General features: G+C 40.0%; 1 protein-coding gene across 1 annotated transcript in view; it reads right to left on the bottom strand.

Annotated features, from left to right (window-relative positions):
• Window positions 1-4,503, bottom strand: part of robo1 (roundabout, axon guidance receptor, homolog 1 (Drosophila)) — a 697,256-nt gene extending 692,753 nt beyond the window's left edge. Inside the window, exon 1 of the mRNA XM_061972616.1 lies at window positions 4,396-4,503. The gene's annotated coding sequence lies outside the window, so the exon portion shown is untranslated. The remainder of the gene's footprint in view (window positions 1-4,395) is intronic.
• Window positions 4,504-15,364: the final 10,861 nt, after the last annotated feature.

Raw genomic sequence — 15,364 nt, 5'->3', positions numbered from 1 at the left:
TCTAACCATGCTGAACTCTGATGATGCATTGATGTGTGGCACGCACAAAAGTGCTTTCATCAAATGCACTAGATGGCAGTATTGTCCTGTTTAAGAGTGTCACAACATTGCTGTTTACGGCAGACGAACTGCTTTACAGTATATAAAAACGTGACTGCTGTTGTTGTGTGTTGTTGCCGCGCTGGGAGGACGTTAATGAAACTGCCTAACAATAAATCCACATAAGAAACCAAGAACTCGCCCTCCATCATTCTACAGTTATAACGTGATTGGGCAGGTATGCTGGTTATATCGTGGGTTAGCGGACTCAGGTCCTCATGGACCTGAGTCCGCCTGAATTTTGGGAGATTTTCGGGAGAAAATTTGTCCCGGGAGGTTTTCGGGAGAGGCGCTGAATTTCGGGAGTCTCCCGGAAAATCCGGGAGGGTTGGCAAGTATGGCTTTCACAGTCACCATGTTAGCTATTAAGTGGCTGGGGCTTTTAGCCCGGTAGTCAGCACACTCGCCTCTCACGCTGGCGACTTTGGTGCGAAAATTAAAAGTAACTGCTAGTGAATATGTTGTGTCTCTTGAAGTTATGTTAAAAAGGTGCCATATGTAGTAATGTGGCCAGAAACGGTACTGCAATCACGGTCAAAAATTCTGTAGTCCCCTCCCACTCTCCATGACTGAGGTTGCCAGATACGCAGCCGAATCCTACTCCAAGGCACTTCAAATGGCAATCGACAAGTTTCTCTTGTTCATGCTTCTTGCAAGACGGTTTACTGAGTACCGTATTTTTCGGAATATACGTCGCACCGGAGTATAAGTCGCACCTACCGAAAATGCATAATAAAGAAGGAAAAAAACATATAAATCGCACTGGAGCCCGGCCAAACTGCGACTTATAGTCCAAAAAATACGGTAATGATGCCAAACTTTACTGATGTCGATTAGCCAAATGTATTTGTAAAGTTACGCAGCAATATTGTTGTCTGGATTCGGAACAGATTGTTGGCATTAACCTGTTAAAATGTCTAGTTCAGTGGTTCTTTACCTGGGTTCGATCGAACCCTCGGGGTTCGGTGAGTCGGGCTCAGGGGTTCGGCGGAGTTCAAGACACACCCGACTCATCGATTAAAGAAAAACTTCTCCCTATCTGCGTATTACGGATACGGCAACAGCAGAAGTCAAGACTGATTTGCAGGTGTGTAATTTGTTGTGAGTTTATGCACTGTGTTGGTTTTGTGCTTTGAACAAGGTGATGTTCATGCACGGTTCATTTTGTGCACCAGTAAAAAAACATGGTAACACTTTAGTATGGGGAACATATTCACCATTAATTAGTTGCTTATTAACATGCAAATTAGCAACATATTGGCTCTTAACTAGTCATTATTAAGTACTTATTAATGCCTTATTCGGCATGGCCTTATTATAACCCTAACCCTCTAACCCTAACCAAATAACTCTAAATTAAGTCTTTGTTACTTATAATATGTTCCCCATACTAAAGTGTTACCAAAAACATATAACTTTGTCTTGAATTTGAAAAAAATATATATATATATTCATGCACGGTTCATTTTGTGCACCAGTAAAAAAACATGGTAACACTTTAGTATGGGGAACATATTCACCATTAATTAGTTGCTTATTAACATGCAAATTAGTAACATATTGGCTCTTAACTAGTCATTATTAAGTACTTAATGCCTTATTCGGCATGGCCTTATTATAACCCTAACCCTCTAACCCTAGCCCTCTAACCCTAACCAAATAACTCTAAATTAAGTCTTTGTTACTTATAATATGTTCCCCATACTAAAGTGTTACCAAAAACATATAACTTTGTCTTGAATTTGAAAAAAATATATATATATATTTTTCACTAAAGAAGGGTTCGGTGAATCAATCAATCAATGTTTATTTATATAGCCCTAAATCACAAGTGTCTCAAAAGGCTGCACAAGCCACAACGACATCCTCGGTACAAAGCCCACATACGGGCAAGGAAAAACTCACCCCAGTGGGACGTCGATGTGAATGACTATGAGAAACCTTGGAGAGGACCGCATATGTGGGTAACCCCCCCCCCCCCTCTAGGGGAGACCGAAAGCAATGGATGTCGAGTGGGTCTGACATAATATTGTGAGAGTCCAGTCCATAGTGGATCCAACATAATAGTAAGAGTCCAGTCCATAGTGGGGCCAGCAGGACACCATCCCGAGCGGAGACGGGTCAGCAGCGCAGAGATGTTCCCAGCCGATGCACAGGCGAGCGGTCCACCCCGGGTCCCGACTCTGGACAGCCAGCACTTCATCCATGGCCACCGGACCTGTGCCCCCCCCCCCTCAAGGAAAAGGGGAGCAGAGGAGAAAAGAAAAGGCAGATCAACTGGTCTAACAGGGGGGCTATTTAAAGGCTAGAGTATACAAATGAGTTTTAAGATGGGACTTAAATGCTTCTACTGAGGTAGCATCTCTAATTGTTACCGGGAGGGCATTCCATAGTACTGGAGCCCGAATAGAAAACGCTCTATAGCCCGCAGACTTTTTTTGGGCTCTGGGAATCACTAATAAGCCGGAGTTCTTTGAACGCAGATTTCTTGCCGGGACATATGGTACAATGCAATCGACAAGATAGGACGGAGCTAGACCGTGTAGTATTTTATACGTAAGTAGTAAAACCTTAAAGTCACATCTTAAGTGCACAGGAAGCCAGTGCAGGTGAGCCAGTATAGGCGTAATATGATCAAACTTTCTTGTTCTTGTCAAAAGTCTAGCAGCCGCATTTTGTACCAACTGTAATTTTTTAATGCTAGACATAGGGAGACCCGAAAATAATACGTTACAGTAGTCGAGACGAGACGTAACGAACGCATGAATAATGATCTCAGCGTCGCTAGTGGATAAAATAGAACGAATTTTAGCGATATTACGGAGATGAAAGAAGGCCGTTTTAGTAACACTCTTAATGTGTGATTCAAACGAGAGAGTTGGGTCGAAGATAATACCCAGATTCTTTACTGATTCGCCTTGTGTAATTGTTTGGTTGTCAAATGTTAAGGTGGTATTATTAAATAAATGTCGGTGTTTAGCAGGATGCGCATATGAAACTGGTGGGGTTCGGTACCTCCAACAAGGTTAAGAACCACTGGTCTATTTTGACCGCACGGACCACCATCGAAATATATATACATCACATAGGCCTACTTTGATGGCAAGTCAAGGCCAACAGTAAAATTACCGCCACATGTTGTTCAGCATAACTCCATGTAGCATCCAACCTGACGCACTGCATTCTCTTCCTATGAGCCAACCCATGTTACGCATAAATCATATAGCCTACTATCATGTCAATACACAAATGAGAAAATCATTACATGTAATGTATTATATTGTGCTAAGCAAATACCACACCATATGCGTTTGATGCACATACAGTACCAGAAACCGCAATTAGCCATGCTAATGTTGGAACGCATTTCCTCAGTGTATCGGCATATTGAGAACGAAATAGGCCCTGACACTACTCATAGGTTTTATTTGTCGAAAATGTATGTTGCCCTGTCAGTTGGAATACACATCGACATACTACAGGCTAACAGTAGCCTATATGTCGATGTGTCATTGACCGGGCTAGCATGCTAAGCATTACACTAGGAGCAAAGCACCATCACACTAAGCATTCGTTGCACAAACATACCAGCTTTGTTAGACAAGGTCATAGACTGTATTGGACAATATAGTTTACATACCAAATGTCCATTTTTCCATTTATTACAAGTAATAAGAAAACGTAAATGCCTGACTTACCTATCGAGGAGAAAATTAGCAAGTTTTGCGTCTTCTCCGCCTTCAATCGTCTCCATCTTTCAAAAGCATCCCTGATACAAATCCTCGTTTTGTTCCTGGCTTTGTCGTGAATAAGTTGAGAATTGTAACGACACCTTTTAGATTTACTAAGGTCCGACATGTTTAGTAACTTTACCAGTGACAGTTGCTCGACAAAGAGGGCGCTGCGTAACTGGCAACCTGGATGTGACACACTCACGGACTTTGTAATTGGTCAAAGGTCGGGGCATCGAAATTAAAATAATAACAAGACTTAAGGGCTGTAAATCTAATTTTGAAATGAGCATATCCCGGCTGAACTACTGTTATCAGTTATAGAGGTACTCGAACAGAACATGATTTATTAATGCCTTTTGCCATATCAGGGCCATTTACTGATGACTTGACATGAAATTATTACATATGGCACCTTTAAATTAAGTGAATGACAAGTTTTTATAAGTATTCCTAATTAAGTAAATGACAAGTTATTCTAAATGTTCCTAAGGGAAAATACAATTCCTCTTAAAAAGGGGTACCTCACATTGACAAAGAGGTGTGTGTGTAAATACTGGTGTACCTCTCAGAAACATCCTGTCAGCACGTCAGTTTCCTCATCGGTCCACTGCTTCACCACGGCCACGTCCTTCCTCCGTGCTGATGCTCACACTGACTAATCCAAATATTCCTGTAAGTGACATATTGGAGGAGAGACAAAACATTAGTGCTGACAAAGCACGACAACCAACAAAAGCACTCAGTGGAACGCAGACATGAACTGGAAAGAACGTTTTCACTTCATGAGCTTTCTAAATATGTGAAAAGAAAGGCCATTGTATTTATAACACTGCGATATAATCCACCATGGGGCCAAAGTAAGTTGCAAGTGCCAGCACTTTGATGAATGTGAGAAATAATTGAATTCAAGAACATACTCAAAGTACAAAAATGAAGCTGTCACGCCAAATTTCTTCCCCCTACAAAAACCTTCCCCCCCTATTTACTTCCGGGGTCATTTCTTCTTACGTCATTGACAGCGATCGATAACACTTCGGCTTTGACACAGGACAGCAGCACACACAATATTGTAGTGAAATGATTTCAACAATAATGTTGATTTAAAGTACAGACATTTAACAGTATTATATATTAATTAATATTAGTGAAATGGTTTCAACAATAATGTTGATTTAAAGTACAGACATTTAACAGTATTATATATTAATTAATATTTTTTGCACGTTACCACGAAGACAGAAGTTCCCAGCAGCGGCCCTAACACGCCGCCTGGAATTTTTCGAAGCCTGCTGGTGTTTGACATAAGTCCCCTGGGAAAGATAAAGACAAATGTCATTCAGTGACACCACCATTTTCAGGAGATTTGGATTCTATCGATCGCTGTCAATGACGTAAGAGGAAATGACGTAAGAGGAAATGACGTAAGAGGAAATGACCCCGGACGTAAATGGGGGGTGTTTTTAGGGGGAAGAAATTTGGCGTGACAGATCCTATTCAATGATCATACACAAATCATATATATATATATATATATATATATATATATATATATATATATATAAATATATATACATACACATGTATATGTATGTATGTGTGTGTGTATATATATATATATATATATATATATATATATAGATATATATAGATAGATAGATAGATAGATAGATAGATAGATAGATAGATAGATAGATAGATATATAAAAAGGTTGATTGGCAACACTAAATTGGCCCTAGTGTGTGAATGTTGTCTGTCTATCTGTGTTGGCCCTGCGATGAGGTGGCGACTTCCCGCCTTCCGCCCGATTGTAGCTGAGATAGGCTCCAACGCCCCCCGCGACCCCGAAGGGGATAAGCGGTAGAAAATGAATGGATAGATGGATAGATAGATAGATATAATCCCCTGAAGAACAGGGAAACCTGCGAAACAGGCTTGTAGGGATGAAATAGCCTGTGTTTTTTCCTGATGTAACGTGTGTGTATATATATATATATATATATATATATATAATTAAATTATAATAATTAGGAGCACAATCCATGAAGTGTGTCTGTCTCCATGAATATTCATAATATAATAATGATGTAGACATCAACTGAAAAGTTGTTACACTTTGACAGCCAACTTAGACCAGGAAATGGCGGAAAAAGACGCTTTGATCCTCCCCCAAAATTGTTTTCTAATGAGTCAGTTTTTTCTCTAAACTGGAACAGTCTGCATTCCAGTGAGAGCAGACATTGTACAGTAAGTGATGTTTAATTATGAAAAACCTAACTATGGGATGCGTTTGTGAATTTCATGCGACGCCGTAAGCTTAAAATGAGCAAGATGCGTAAATATTACATGTTATTATAAATGTGTCTGTTACTACATTATGTACATACTTACAGTGTCTATATAAAACCTTGATAGGGGTGCTTGGATGTTTTTAAGGGCTTTATAGGCGGAATAGAGTGACTACCATAGGCTCGATTGTAAGCAGACCTTTGATTGCATTTATTTAGAGACAGTTTGCACCAGTTATGAATTGTTCATGCAGTCTTGGTAGATCACCCCCACAAATAACACACACACACAGTTTCGCTCGTAGTTTTTGGCTCTTAGTAGTTCATGCCCACTCAGTGTGTGTGTGTGTGTGTGTGTGTGTGTGTGTGTGTGGCGCTGTAATGTTACGTTTAGGGTGGGACGGGGCCTTTCAGGTAATAATAATAATAAACAAATATAATCAAAGACCGAAATGGTGCCATAAACAAAATGTTGTTTAGAGCCACAAAAAGACTAGGGTTGGGTTAACATTAGTCTTTTGTCTTTCAGCCATTTATGACATGTGTAGTCACATGTTTGTCCATTACTGATCCCGCCAAGTCATGGCTTCGACACTAGTTCTGGAATTCTCTTCCGCATTGTGTTCGTTTTCTCCTCTTGCGCAAGATTAAATCCAACAAGACAAGCCTTTGATGTTTTATGCCGGTTCCTCTGCAATTTGAATGCAGCAATGAATGTCAACACCAAACATTGTCGTTAAGGCACAACATAAACAACATGAAGAAAGTGATGGGGCTGTACCATTGGTGTGGGTTTGATGGCGTTTTACACGTCTCACATTTTGTTATCGCTCAATAAACTAAATCAAGGTGCACCATGGGAGATGTGTGGCTTATAATGAAGCGCCACGTCGCTATTCTCACGTGGCTCACAAGGAACACACACATATACTACACCTGTATATATGCACCATAAAGTCAGGGATTGTGCCCCAATAAAAAAAGGCCAGGTTGGAACAGTGTGAGCCCATGTGGCTGGAGCTGGCTATCCATTAAAATGATGCATGAGCCCCACTGTTCTAATTGGAACACGGCGCTGTGTTTAATAACAGACATCACAAGCCTAATTAGACGTAAATTGAGCTGCATCCCGTTAGTGCACACATCCGCACATGGTCAAGAGTCAAATCTAAAGAAGTTGCTTCTGGAGTTTCAACCCTTTTTCAAGCTTCCCCTTCCAAAACTAAACAAGTCCTTCCGCGTTTACCCAACACCTATTGATCTCACGCCGCTACGTTGCTTATCTATATGCTAATGCGGGAAGCGTCTCATTTTTGCCATTTCATCTTTCTCTGTCTGCTCATTACAAGAGTGGCGAGCGCTCGCGAAACACCTCCTGCGCACCTCGATAAGGCCATTAGGATGGAGGAGGCATTCTCCTCCCGACATACAAAAGGGGTTATCTGGAAAAGAGCAAGCCCACCTGCTCCGACAAAAGCCATTCATCATTTTGGCCCGTGCAATCTTTTGTCTCGGCCAGATAATTAGCGGCCAAAAGAAGGAGCATCGTGGGTTGTTTTTTTTGCAGACGGAGAAAATTAAAATGGATAGATATTAAGTGTTGAACAAGTTGAAATGTCGGGCAATGCGCTATCGACAGATCGGTTTAAAGAGTTTTTTTTTTTTATGATTTTGAAATGTTTTTGGGGCTTAGTGATCAGGGCCATTGATAATCAAGAGGTTTGCATCATGGACTGCCATGCAAACAGCACAGATGCTCTCCACTAAGTATGGCCACCTTCCAGTCATTGTTTCCCTTCACACGTGCATTGTTTTGTACACTATGGGCCTGATTTACCTAAGGTTTTTTATGTACTAAAACACGTGCAAACTTGATAGCACACACAAAACTGATTTACTAAACGTGTGCAAAGTGGATTCTGTCTCTGTTATAGTACCAGTCGAGTGGAAATACAAGTTGCCTTGTTATTTGACTTAATGATTGATTGATATATTTTTATTTCAAATATGCAAAAAAAACAAGAGCAAGCCTGATCCAATACAGTGCTATAGCCTTAACAGCCATTATAACAAAATGAAAACAATGGAGAATAAAAAACAAAAACAAATGAGCAATGGACTTTTTTCTTTTCTTTTTTTTTTACATATTTGAATATGTAATTGACTTATAACGCCAAAAGACTTACAAAGTCTGCGATTAAATAGATATGATCAAAATAGTATCAATCTCACAGAGATTCCTGTCAGGTGATTTTGTGACGTAGAGGTGGAAGCAACAGATCCCTTGCCCATCAACAACAATGTAAATTGTGCAGACTTTGTGAGAGCCAACAACCATTACTTTGGGAAAAATTATGATTCAGAACTAGGGCTCGGCAATATGGCCTTTTATTAATATCTTGATAATTTTAGGCCATGTCACGATACACGATATATATCTTGATATTTTGCCTTAGCCTTTAATTAACAGTTGATGCATATAATCACAGCAGTATGATGATTCTATGTGTCTACATTAAAACATTCTTCTTCATACTGCATTAATATATGCTACTTTTAAACATTCATGCAGAGATGGAACTTTTTTTAAATTATTATTCTGCTGTAGCCCCGCCGTTAATTATAAACATATTCAAACAGACAGTTTTATATTTTATGCAAACTAAGTCAATTTACCAAAAGTGTATTTATTAAACTGTTATTAAGCAGTGGCACAAACATTCGTGTCATTTCCAAACAGTAAGTGCAAGACTGTCAGAGACATTTTAAAACAAGTGCACTTTTGTGCATGATGTCACTAAGATGACATATCAAAACAACACTAAATTAAAGTGCACCTTTTGTACAGAACTCCACTACAATATTTTAAAACAAATAAAGTGCACTTTTGTGCATGATGTCACACAAGATATTTCAATAACTGTCAAATAAAAATGAGCTGCATAATAGGAAACCAAATAGTGTATGTCCTTCGCTATGTGGTAGGTTAGTGCGGACGTTATCTCCTTCTGTTGACTATTTTTTGTTGATGTGGAAATGGAAGACGTCAGGCTGAATTGGGTCAGTGCTGGTTGCTTCAGCATTTTGTTGGTGTGGCACTGGCCAAGATGTTGACATGCGGAGTTTCAAACACTCCTTATTCTCGAGCGGGTGACTTTTCAAATGTATCGAAATACATTTTGGTACAGGTACCAAAATATTGGTATCGTGACAGCGCTAGTGTAAAGTGACAGTGACCAAAAATACTGAATACACTTGTTAAACAAAACATTTGCCTTGTTTTTAATGAATACTCAGGCCTATTATGCTACTGTATTTTAATGGCAGTCACTATAGCGGTACTTGGAGAGCCTTGGTTAAAAAAAATAGAAAAACTTTTTTTTTTTTTTTTTAAACCCTTAGCGAATGGTCATGATTTTTTTTCCCCAAGCAATACTTTGAAGAAGCGAGAAAAAGCAGGCATTAGGATGTTAGGATGTGCTGCAAGGTTTACAGTGTACATCTGCACCATACTTGCCAACCTTGAGACCTCCGATTTCGGGATGTGGGGAGTGGGGGGCGTGGTTAAGAGGGGAGGAGTATATTTACAGTTAGAATTCACCAAGTCAAGTATTTCATACATACATACATACATACATACATACATATATATATATATATACATATATATATATATGCATCCTAAAAATATGCAAACAAAACTGTGTTTAGATAATTGATACTTCAAACTTGCATAAATAAATCTTAAGGAATATAACATAACTTGGCTTCTGAGAGCTTCAAAATGTAATGAATAAAATGCTAAAGTTGTTGATAAACAAGCAATTATTTTAATAATTAAATATGGTCATTTTAAATGAATTATGATCATTTAAAATTAATTATTTCAAATAGGTTTATTTTAATGTATAATTCTATGGCTGGATGTAATAAGGAGTCAGAAAAAAATACAAATAAAAATACAATTAATTTTGATGTTTTTAGCAAAATGTATTTAGTTGTTTTTTTTTTTAAATTAATACATATTTATTTTTAGGTAAGATAAACATAATAATACAATTTATCTCTAGTCTGGATGATTTAGTTCTTGTCACCCTGTTGTCCTCCCGTCTCTTCCCCAAGGATGGCTCTATGAGCTGGGCAAACGCCTGGAGATGCCCTACGTCAACAACACGGTCGGCGGCCCGTCTGTGCGCAGCTCGTACATCGCCGCCCTCTACTTCACCCTCAGCAGCCTGACCAGCGTCGGCTTTGGCAACGTGTGCGCCGACACGGACGCCGAGAAGATCTTCTCCATCTGCACCATGCTCATCGGGGGTATGCCGGACGCCTCGTATGGGCAGGCACGCTGTTTATATCGTGGGAAAGCGGACGTGAAAAAAGGCTGTCCTCACTCAGGTCCGCATGGAGCTGGAGGGGGCGTGGCCTCCAGCCCCGGCTGAAAATCGGTAGATTTTCGGGAGAATATTTGTCCCGGGAGGTTTTCGGGAGAGGCGCTGAATTTCGGGAGTCTACCGGAAAATTCGGGAGGGTTGGCAAGCATGATCGGCACACCAGTAAGCGACGCCCAATTGTACGCTCCCAATGTGTGTCACACAGTGTATCGAAGGCTTATTGGTGCGACACCAAATTCTCTCCCCTTATAATCCCGTTTGACGTCCCTAATGGGGTATACATCCCACACACGACCATTGCCTATTTGGCACATTTGACTTTTCACCCAGCCTAAATGGACACAGTTAAAAAGCCATTCAGCGCAAGGGAGATTGCAATGTGCGTTGAAATTAATCATATTATTCAAATTGTGCACGCTATATTTTCTTTCGGTCGTGTTGAGCAATAAACCATTAATCAGGTTATTAGGGCAATCCAATTACACGTTGACCGTGCATGTGCGAGACGCTCTGAGCCTTCAAAAAGGTCAGCCTGGTGAATTTCAGCATTCCACAATTAAACGGCCAAAAAAAAAAAAGAAAAATGTCCACGTACAGCGCTTGGCGTGTTTGACAGGTGAGTGAGGCCGCAGAACATGCGAGTGAAGGCGTCGGCGGGCAAACGGCACTCGCCGAGCAAATGGCGGAGACAGAACTATAATGAATGGCCGCATTTGTAGTCATTGTGCGAAACATCCTCATCTCTCACTCCCGGCGTCAGGCTCATTCACATTCCAGACCATGCTCCACGGCCAAGGCGGACAGCGAGCGCCGCTTCTGATGCTCTTCTCCTCGTTTCGCCCTCAGTGTCGCCGACAGGCTAAACGAGGAGGTGTGCCCATGTGAGGAAAATTCACGCTAATACAAGCACTAACTGTGACATGCAGCATCAAGAGCACTCCATTAATTGTGTGTATTGTTCCTGTGCTGTCACTCGGAAAACTACAAAATACACTATATTGCCAAAAGTATTTGGCCACCCATCCAAATAATCAGAATCTGTTGTCCTAATCACTCGGCATGGCCACAGGTGTATAAAATCAAGCACTAAGGCATGGAGACTGTTTCTACAAACATTTGTGAAAGAATGGGCCGCTCTCAGGAGCTCAGTGATTTCCAGCGTGGAACTGTCATAGGATGCCACCTGTGCAACAAATCCAGTCGTGAAACTTCCTCGCTCCTAAATATTTCAAAAAGGAAGAGTTGGGGAACAACAGCAACTCACCAACCAAGTGGTAGGCCACATAAACTGGCAGAGAGGGGGTCAGTTGGTGTGAAATTTGGTGGAGGAGGAATTATGGTGTGGGGTGGTTTTTCAGGAGTTGGGATTGGCCCTTTAGTTCCAGTGAAAATAACTTTGAATGCTCCAGGATACAAAAACATTTTGGACAATTCCATGCTCCCAACCTTGTGGGAGCAGTTTGGAGAGGGCCCCTTCCTCTTCCAACATGACTGTAGATTCCTAATGAAGCCTTTAGCTTGACGCTCCTCTACTTTCTCCTGCTCCGCTTGCTGCGGCAACAACAAACAAAACTCCAGACGCTCCTCTTCGTTTTGTATCGTTTACTTAATAATTCAAAAACGTAAAACAATTACGATGTGGGAACAAATGAATGGCAAAATAAAGCGAGTAAGGGTAAGAAAAAGTAAGAGTGAGGTCAAAAAACGGTGTGGCTCAATTCCCCCGCACCTGACTGCCATTACCCATAATACCTTGTGTCCAAAAACCAACCTACCACACAGATCCTTCCGCCATATATGCAATCAAACAGTTACATCATCAAATTTTGACAAATGTAATAATTACAAATAAAGTGTACCTTATATTTATTCTAAGCATGCAAATAAAGTAAATAGTCCCATTTTGGCTGAATAAACAAAAAGCACCTTCCATAAAATGTAAATGAACTTAAACAGCATTTAGGCTCCTACAATGACTGTGCACCAGTGCACAAAGCAAGGTCCATAAATACATGGATGACAGAGTGTGGATTAACTTGACTGGCCTGCACAGAGTCCTGACCTGAACCCGATAGAACGCCTTTGGGATGAATTAGGACGGAGACTGAGAGCCCGGCCTTCTCGACCAATATCAGTGTGTGACCTCTGCAATGTGCTTTTGGAAGAATGGTGGAACATTCCTATAAACACACTCCGCAACCTTGTGGACAGCCTTCCCAGAAGAGTTGAAGCTGTAATAGCTGCAAAAGGTGGACCCACATCATTTTGAACCCTATGGGTTAGGAATGGGATGGCACTTTAATATCATATGTGAGTCAAGGCAGGTGGCCAAATACTGTATCTCAGTGGCTGTTGTAATAGAAAAATTAATATTTTATAATATTTTGTCTAAAACCACAATTTGAGTCTAAGAGCCTGATTTACTAAAGGTTTGCGTGTGCTAAAACAGGTGCAAACCTGATTGCACACACAAAGATCATCTACTCATGTGCAAAGTAGATTGCGTCTGTTAAGTGAGCAGAATAACACGTGCAATCCATTTTGCGTCTCTGTCTTCATTAATATGGAAAATCTATGCGGATCATCAAAATGCAAAAATAAAGTACAAATATAATGATTCAGCACACGCAATGTGATTCATCAACACTCATCACCGTTTTGCAGGAACTATTTGGCGTTTTGTTTAGCTGACAGTTCCGCACAGCTGCTGCTGCACAGAACTACTCTAAGTCGCGCCCACTCAAACACGTGGTCACAGGGGTGACGCCAACCGAAGTGAAGCATGTGTCAAACGAAAGTGAAACTGGAGAGACAATACCTAACACGGAAATCAGATTTTTTTTTTTTTTTAAACATACAGCTAAAAATAAGTTCAGGTTACTGTTGAGGTTAAGGTTGTATGTGATCAGTCAAAAATGTATTCAACAACCAAAATAATGATAACTACTAGAGATGTCCGATAATATCGGCCTGCCGATAAATGCGTTAAAATGTAATATCGGAAATTATCGGTATCGGTTTTTTTATTATCGGTATCGGGTTTTTTTTTTGGTTTTTTTTATTAAATCAACATAAAAAACACAAGATACACTTATAATTAGTGCACCGACCCAAAAAACCTTCCTCCCCCTCTTACACTCATTAACACTCATTCACACAAAAGGGTTGTTTCTTTCTGTTATTAATATTCTGGTTCCTACATTATATATCAATATATATCAATACAGTCTGCAAGGGATACAGTCCGTAAATACACATGATTGTGCGTGCTGCTGGTCCACTAATAGTACTAACCTTTAACAGTTAATTTTACTAATTTTCATTCATTACTAGTTTCAATGTAACTGTTTTTATATTGTTTTACTTTCTTTTTTATTCAAGAAAATGTTTTTAATTTATTTATCTTATTTTATTTTATAAAAAATTTTTTAAAGTACCTTATCTTCACCATACCTGGTTGTCCAAATTAGGCATAATAATGTGTTAATTCCACGACTGTATATATCGGTTGATATCGGTATCGGTTGATATCGGTATCGGTTGATATCGGTATCAGTCTTTAAAGAGTTGGACAATATCGGAATATCGGATATCGGCAAAAAGCCATTATCGGACATCCCTAATAACAACCAATGGTGCACCTGGTTGTGGTGTCAGAAGTTAGCCTGGTTGTGGTGTCAGAAGTTAGCCAGTCCAACCTGCTCAGTGGCCTAGTGATTAGAATGTCCGCCCTGAGATCGGTAGGTCGCGAGTTCAAACCCCGGCCGAGTCATACCAAAGACTTTAAAAATGGGACCCATTACCTGCCTGCTTGGCACTCAGCATCAAGGGTTGGAATTGGGGGTTAAATCACCAAAATTATTCCCGGGCACAGCCACCGCTGTTGCTCACTGCTCCCCTCACCTCCCAGGGGGTGAGGGTGATGGGTCAAATGCAGAGGATAATCTCACCACACATAGTGTGTGTGACAATCATTGGTACTTTAACTTTAACTTTTTTAACTTGATTTATGACTTAGTTTATTCTTTATTTGAAGGGACAATTCACAGAAACATTAAGCTCAAAGACAGATATGTTCTGTACCAGATTATAGCTTAATAGCAAATTTCCATCTGCAGTCCCAGGCTACCTAAATTAAAAGGGATACAAAAATCATGCAATAAAATTATGACAATAAAATCATACTATAGCATGTAATCAAATTAAGAAAAGTCATAAAATGCCCTTTCATGGACACATACTTAATATCCAATACAACCACACCTCATTTCCATCATCACATAAAGACAATACATGCTCTTGTTCACATGTGTCATCATTTGTAAAAACAACCATGATTTTAACAGACACACCTCACAATTTACAACAAAAATGCTCTCATGGTAACCGGAACACGGCTGTGATTTTTTAACTTAATTTTCCAGTTTGCGTTTATAGATTTCACTTTCAAATGTGACTTTTTCCCCAGTTCGGAGGATCAAATGAAGAAAAAAAGTCACATACTGTACAATAGAACCTAGACCAGTGGTTCTTAACCTGGGTTCGATCGAACCCTAGGGGTTCGGCAGAGGTCAAGACACACCCGACTCATCGTGTAAATACAAACTTCTCCCTATCAGCATATTACGGATACGGCAACAGTTGACTGGTTTGCAGGTGTGTAATTTGTTGTGAGTTTATACACTGTGTTGGTTTTGTTCTTTGAACAAGGTGATGTTCATGCACGGTTCATTTTGTGCACCAGTAATAAAACATGGTAACACTTTAATATGGGGAACATATTCACCATTAATTAGTTGCTTATTAACATGCAAATTAGTAACACATTGGCTCTTAACTAGTCATTATTAA

Source organism: Nerophis lumbriciformis, linkage group LG17 (genome assembly GCF_033978685.3).
Source record: "Nerophis lumbriciformis linkage group LG17, RoL_Nlum_v2.1, whole genome shotgun sequence".
In the NCBI taxonomy this organism is placed as follows: Eukaryota; Metazoa; Chordata; class Actinopteri; order Syngnathiformes; family Syngnathidae; genus Nerophis; species Nerophis lumbriciformis.
Note: the sequence above shows the minus strand (reverse complement) of the source record. Positions and strands in the feature narration are given on the sequence as shown.